The sequence below is a fragment of the Oryctolagus cuniculus genome, chromosome 2 (genome assembly GCF_964237555.1).
Source record: "Oryctolagus cuniculus chromosome 2, mOryCun1.1, whole genome shotgun sequence".
Lineage (NCBI taxonomy): Eukaryota > Metazoa > Chordata > Mammalia > Lagomorpha > Leporidae > Oryctolagus > Oryctolagus cuniculus.
In genome coordinates, this window is record NC_091433.1 from 24,897,057 (window position 1) to 24,904,506 (window position 7,450).

General features: G+C 36.5%; 1 pseudogene; it reads right to left on the reverse strand.

Moving 5' to 3' along the window:
• Positions 1–7,088: 7,088 nt before the first annotated feature.
• LOC127490486 (U2 spliceosomal RNA) lies at positions 7,089–7,209 on the reverse strand (annotated as a pseudogene).
• Positions 7,210–7,450: the final 241 nt, after the last annotated feature.

A 7,450-nucleotide genomic window follows, 5' to 3' on the forward strand; every position in this document is an offset into this window, starting at 1 on the left:
ACTACAGGGATATCAATGAATTCAATGGTATCTTGATTATATTCACTTGTTTTTGACAAAATCAAGAAATTAATAATTTATATGTTGATTCACTAATGATAAATTTACTAGATGTCTAGACATTATTACTAATAACAGAACAAACTATTTTTATGCCTCATAGAGTAATTACTTAGTAATTTCTTTCAAAATGTAATGAAGAAAGTGAAGCCAAGATTTGTAATGTACAGAATTATTTAAAATACTTGATATATTGGCAGAGATTTCTTACTTAATATGACAGCATATGGGTTTAGAAAACATTAAAATATAGCTTTAATTGGGACATTTCTAATACATTGTTTCAAAAATCCACTAACCAGTTTTGCCAAACATGTTAAATACTTAAAGGTATTAAATAACATTGTTTTGTACTCTCTCAATCTTTGAAACAGTGTTTACAATAGGCTAAGTATCACAATAAAGGCATAAAAGGATTGATCACTGACTTCAGGAAGTGCCTGCTCTAAGGTAAGAATCAAATAATTAACAATTTCAAATAAGGAAAATCAGTGTCCTGTTGACAAGAACATCATGCTTCAGTGCTTTTATCCCTCTTGCTATTTGGACTAAAATCATCTACTTTATCTCCCTGAAATTTCTGAAACTTGGTTCCTATTGTCTTTTGTTTTTGGACATCTTTCTGTGACCTCGTTAAAAACAGAGCACCCTAACTCTGTGCCTAGATACCAGTTTATCCTTTTCCATAAACATGATATGAAAATAGTGTGTTCTTGTGTATGCATATCATATGTGTGTCTGTGTAGTATTACTGTGCACTAATATAACAATATCAGCAAAGAAGAAATGTGAGAAAGATATTTGTTAAGTGAAAAATTTACCTGCACCATTCAAATATGTGTGCCAAAAGTCTGTTAATGGAGCAGGCACTAGTCTAGTTGATTAAAACAGCCACATCCCACATCAGAATATCTGGGTTTTATTCTTAGACCAGGCTGCTGACTCCAGCTTCCCATCTATGCAGACCCTGGGAGACAATGGTGATGTGATGGCTAAGATATTTGGATTCCTGCCAAACATGTAGGGCACCTGGATTGTGTTCCCAGCTTCAGTCTTTGGCCTGGTTGAACTCTGAAATGAATTGGAAGATGGAAGTATCCCTCTCCCTCAGGAAATTGTTTTAAATTGTCTATCAAATATTACTGCTTTTGGTATGAGACCTAACCCAATCAGAGAGATGGGAGAAGGCTCATTAGCTCCAGGCCACACCACCTGCACTCCCTGTGTGATCTCACCTGTATCCACCCACCTGTCAATCAGACTACACAACCACTCCTCTTTTGGAAGTGTGTAAGAGGCAGGAAGTGCGGAATGGGCCAGCCATTTTGCCGCTTCTCACGCTTGCTGTCCTGCACTGACGCTAGCTGCCCTCTTGCCTACGCGTAAATGGGGAGTTCCATACCAGCCTCTGGAAAAGACTGCTGCTCCTAGAAAAGACTGGAATGGAACACCCCCATTTGCCCTTCTTGGGCCCCTCTCCTTAAGAAAACTCTTACATTAGTGTATATTTCTCTCAGTTCCCCAGAACTTTACCATGTTGCCTGTCTCGTTTGTGCCTGAGCCTAGAATTCTTCTCTAAGCTAAACCAAGAACCTGAAATATTAAATATTGGCTTAAGCTAGCCAACACCACTTTGATGAGAATGATCTACCTACTACCATACAACTGCACTGAGAAAGAAATCCAAACATTTTTCATGATCAACTTGAGCTGATATTATTTTCCCCTGCCTGTCTAGAAAACCTTCATTGTTTTTGTCAGTCTTAATAACATTTTCTTTTCTTTCTTCTTGCTTTTCAGTCTTTCAAAAAGCTGAAGACGCTACCATTTTGGAAATTTGTATATTTCCTCTTGGCCTATAACATGTCCCCCCCATATCTTTATGGCTAAATGTTCATTATTGACATCTAACTTACAATATGACATCCTATGCATATTCAGAGCGTTTACTCTTAAGTAGACAAGTCATTCTCTATGCTATTGTTTTGTACTAACTGTTTATTCATGTTCTGAAGTTACTTTGCTTTTATTTATCTGCTTCTACCAACTAGAATGCAAAATTTTAAGATCACTGTGGTGCAGTGGGCTTTCTACACAGGCCTCCCATATCATGGTGTCAGTTCTGAGTCATGGCTGCTTCTGAACCAGCTCCATGCTGATGTGCCTGGGAGGGCAACTTATGTTGACAAGAGCTTGGACGGCCACCACCGCCATTGGAAAGCAGATGTAGTTTCAGATTCCTGGCTTCTACCTGGCTCAGCTCCAGCCATTGTGACTATTTTCTGGAATAGGCTAGCACCAGTAGGTGGAAGATTAATCTCTGTCTATCTTTCTTCCTCTCTCTCTATCTGTTACCTCTGCCTTTCAGATAAATAAGTAAACCTTAAACAAAAATATGAATGCAAATTTTTAGATGCTCTATCCCCTAGCTTTTTAATGGATACGTGTTTGTTAGTTTTGAACAACTAACCTTTTCATCAATACATAAAGAAAAAAATGCATGCTGGATTAGAGGTGGCCTTCAGGACTCTGATTTTCTTTCTTTCTTTTTTTTTTTTTTTTTTTTTTTGACAGGCAGAGTGGACAGTGAGAGAGAGAGATAGAGACAAAGGTCTTCCTTTACTGTTGGTTCACCCTCCAATGGCCGCTGAGGCTGGTGCACTGTGGCCAGCACACTGCGCCAATCCGAAGCCAGGAGCCAGGTGCTTCCTCCTGGTCTCCCATGCGGGTGCAGGGCCCAAGCACAGCAGAGAGCTGGACAGGAAGAGGAGCAACTGGGACAGAATCTGGCACCCCAAGTGGGACTAGAACCGGTGTGCCGGCTTCGCAGGCAGAGGATTAGCCTAGTGAGCTGCAGTGCCGGCCAGGACTCTGATTTTCTTAATTCACATTTATTTCTTAAACAGAGAATCAGTGGTTTATTTCCCAGAATCCTTTAGGTCAATGTAACCCTATCAGTGTGTGTTGGAAGGAAGTTTATTATTGCTTCACCAAAAAGCTCACTCCAGTCTCCTTTTATACTGAAAATGTTCAGACAGCTACTGAGTTACTCATAAGAAAAAAAAAAAAGAATAAATAAATAAATAAAGTAGTGGTAGAGAAAGTTGCCCACCACTTGGTTTATTGCCTTCCAAGTCAGTTGTATTTTTCATTTTAAAACTGAGAGGTAATCAATACACCGGGATATATTCCAGGTGTGATTTTAAGACAGCAAACTACAAATATGATGTGACCTGCAGTTGAAAAAAAAGCATGTGTGTGGTTGGGAGAGTATCATTGTATTTCAATGATATCACCCAGCAAAGGTAGCAAGATGAATTTTGAAGGCTAGGAAGATAGATTTTTCAGAGAGCCTTCAAGCTTAAGGCAGTTTTTGATTTTTCCCTTCCAAAAGTATTAAAGGATCTTATCCAATGCTAATCACTATTTCTATAATAATTTTATTTTACTTATTTACCATGATTGATTCTACTAGAACTTGAGCTAATTTGCTACATGGAAATGATTTTGAAAAAAAAAAAATAACAGTAAATGACTATAAGGTATGTGTCAAAATAGTTTCTGAAAAAAAGCATTTTCTTCAGGAAAAGCTTATGCAGTAGGAGAGCTGGACTAATATTCTTCAATAAAAATAAAATGTTGTTTCAGTTTGTTTTAGTCTGCTCATTCTCCACATAAAGAAACTGATTTTAAAGCCTTTCATTATTTATGGTCTTGTCTTTTTTTCAACCTCCCTAGGCTTTTCTGTAGAGTCTTTTCTTGTCTGTTTCATTATATTCCTCATCCATTCATTCATTCATTCATTCATGCACTCATCAACAAATGTTTATTATGAAACTGATACACATCAAGTACTCCTCTGTAGTGATGTTTCAAACAAGTTCCTAAACTTCCAGCAATAGTTACCCAGCTTTTAAGAGCACTCACTGTATTACAGGCATGATTCTAATACTTTTCAGGTGATATTGAAAGTATTGCCGGCGCCACGGCTCACTAGGCTAATCCTCCGCCTTGCGGTGCCAGCACACCGGGTTCTAGTCCCAGTTGGGGCGCTGGATTCTGTCCCAGTTGCCCCTCTTCCAGGCCAGCTCTCTGCTGTGGCCAGGGAGTGCAGTGGAGGATGGCCCAAGTACTTGGGCCCTGCACCCCATGGGAGACCAGGATAAGTACCTGGCTCCTGCCATCGGATCAGCGCAGTGCACCGGCCACAGCGCGCCGGCTGCGGTGGCCATTGGAGGGTGAACCAACGGCAAAAGGAAGACCTTTCTCTCTGTCTCTCTCTCTCACTGTCCACTCTGCCTGTCAAAAATTAAAAAAAGAAAAGAAAGCATTAGATCCTATTTTAAAAATAAGAAATAAGTCCTAGAATATATCCACTGCCAAGCCAGTAGGTGTTCCAGTTGAAATTTAAATCAATATGAAATGAGATTTAATGAAGTATAGCGAAGGTATATCTGCATTCATTTATTCATTGCAGCATTATTCACAAGAACAAGATACAGATGCTGCCTAAGCATCCATTAAGGAGTGAATGGATAAAGGAAATGTGGCCATACACACAATAGAATACTACTCAGACCTAAGAGGTGGAAAATTCTGTCATTTGCGACAACATAGATGCTTTCAGATAACATTATGTTAAGTGAAATGAGTCAGGCACAGAGAAACAAGTACCAGATGTTGTCACTTATATATGGAATCTAAAGATATTGAATGTATAGGAGCGGAAAAATAGGTAACAAAAGGGAAGGTGTTGTGAGGAATGGAGAGAAAGGAAATGAGTGGTGGATCAAAGTTTACGAAGCTTTGGGTAGATAAGAGGAGTAGATTTGAGAGCAATTGCACAGCAGGAAGACTATAGTCAATAATGATGTACTATATAATCAACAATAATTTGTTTCATATTTCAAAACAATGAAAGAAGGGATGGGCTTTTGATACAGCAGTACAGAAACGGCTTCGGACAACTGCATCCCATATCAGAGCAATTGGTGTCAAATCCTGCTTCTCTCCTGCTACTGAGTCACCCTGGGAGGCAGCAGGGATGGCCCAAATACTTGGTTCATTTTCACTCATTTCAGAGCCCCTGAATGAATTCCCAGCACCTGACTTCTGGTTTACCCACGGCTGTTGCTGGCATCTGTTGAGTAAAATAGCAGATGGAATATCTCGCCATCAGTCATCCTCTGTCTCTCACTCAGCTTTTCAAATGTAACAAAATAAATTGATTAAAAAAGTGAATTTTTATATAACAATATTGTTAATAAAAATAATTACAAATACATTTGAAAAGTCTTACCATAAAAATGATAGACAAGCAAGGTTATTTTTATGCTAATCAACTTGATTTAATCATGTCCATCATATATGTGTATCAAAACACCATATTGTACCTCATAAGTATCAACAATTAACAAAACAAGTGTCAAAATTACAATTTCTCAATAAAAACTTTAATGAAAAAGCAGGTAGTAAGAGCCATGCCCTTGTGTTTAGCTGCCATGCTATTTGTTCTTTTAGCCTTCACTCTTCTAACATTTATTTTATGCTATTCATATGTTTCCATATGCTTTGAATGCATTTATGATTTTTAGCTATAACAAAGATCCTACAGAAATTTGGAAAATTTCTGAAATACTTATATTAACATCATGATATAAAATTATTCTATAAATATTCTCATAGTTTTATGTGTAAATTGTTGTGATTATGGAGCATGAGGAAATTCATGCCTGTCTTCTTCAATGTTATAGCTTTTTCATAATGCTATATATAAACTTCATATTCATTATTTCAGACATTGCATAAACATTCATAATTTGATGTATCATTATATATTAAAAACCCCACTGATGGATATTTTATTCTTTTGAAAGAAAAGGCAACAAAGAAGGTCATGGTTTTACATCGTAAAAATGCATGTTGGAATTTCAAATCTAATTACATTAAATATACAAAATAATTTGACATCTAGTCTTGTGTCTGCTATCATCTGTCTTTAACATGTACTTCAATAAGTCCTTTTTGATTTCTCTCTTCACCCTTGACTGTGAAAAGTCTAAGGGATACTGATACTCAGCAACAATTACTTAAATTCAGGAAGCTCCTAATGCAGTTGGAGATGACAGAAGTATAAGAGAATGTGAGCTATGAGAACATATAGGATTGCAGAATGAGCTGTGCTACCAAATCTAGTAATATGGTGCTGATGAGAACTGGGAGGACCAAAAGTTCTCTGGAAAAGCTCACATTTACACAGATGAGAGCAAAGATGAGAACCTGAGAGATGATAAGAAGCCCACAGAAAGGGACTCATAGAGCTAAGAGACTAATAGAGCTAATATAAATGTCCTAAAAATTATTTAAGAAGATTCATCCTAAATATAATGCTGTGTGTATTAACTACACTTGAGCGCAAATCCTAATAAGAGAGGTAAACGTTGTAAATTTTCTCCATGAGAATATTGATTCATTCATTTTCTCATAAACTTGCTGTTTTAGAATTTCTGCATATAACTTCTCCCCAAGAAACCCTAGTTTTCCACCTATAACTTCATTCTGGTGTCAACTATTAGGCAAGAAGAAAAAAATTACCAATAGTATTCACAAAAACTTTTCATTGGTTTTTAAAATATGGATATTTTCTACAAGTTTTTAAGAACTTATGTGGGGGGAACAAGAATCTACAGGATTGAGTGCATGCTGTCTTGAAGGATAAAAGCACTGAAACATTTAACAAAATTAGCAAGGCATCTAAAAGAAGAAAAGGAATTTATGATCTGGAGGTTGCTACAAGGTTATGAAAGCAGATTTTTTTTGGTCAATGTCTGAACCTATTAAATGAAGAAAGCAAGACAAATGAAGTTTATTTGAAGCATATCTTCTTTAATTTTTTAAATTTATATGAAAGGAACAAATTTCATATACTTCATATATGCAGTTTTAGGAACATAATGATACTTTCCACCCTACCACCTCTCCTTCTCTTCCTCCCACACTCATTCCTCTTTTCTTTCTGATTTTCTTTCAAATTTTGCAATGACATATTTTGAATTTACTTTATAACCATAAGCTTAACTCTCCACTAAATAAATAAACTGATAAGAACAGATACTACACTTGATCTTAGCCAAAAGGCCGAGAAGCGATCCACTAAATAAATAATCAACAAGTAGTAAGTAGAAAAACCATATTACCTTATGGTATTGTGCAAATGTTTTGAAATTCTGTCTGATTTTGATATATGAAATTTGTTGGAATATTGAGGAAGTTTTATTTCATGAAAGTTTCTTTTGTGGACCTGCAATATTATTGATTATTATTGATATGACAGTTAAATTTTTATACTATCTTAGTAAATGAAAATGATTTATTAAATACAATTTTACCA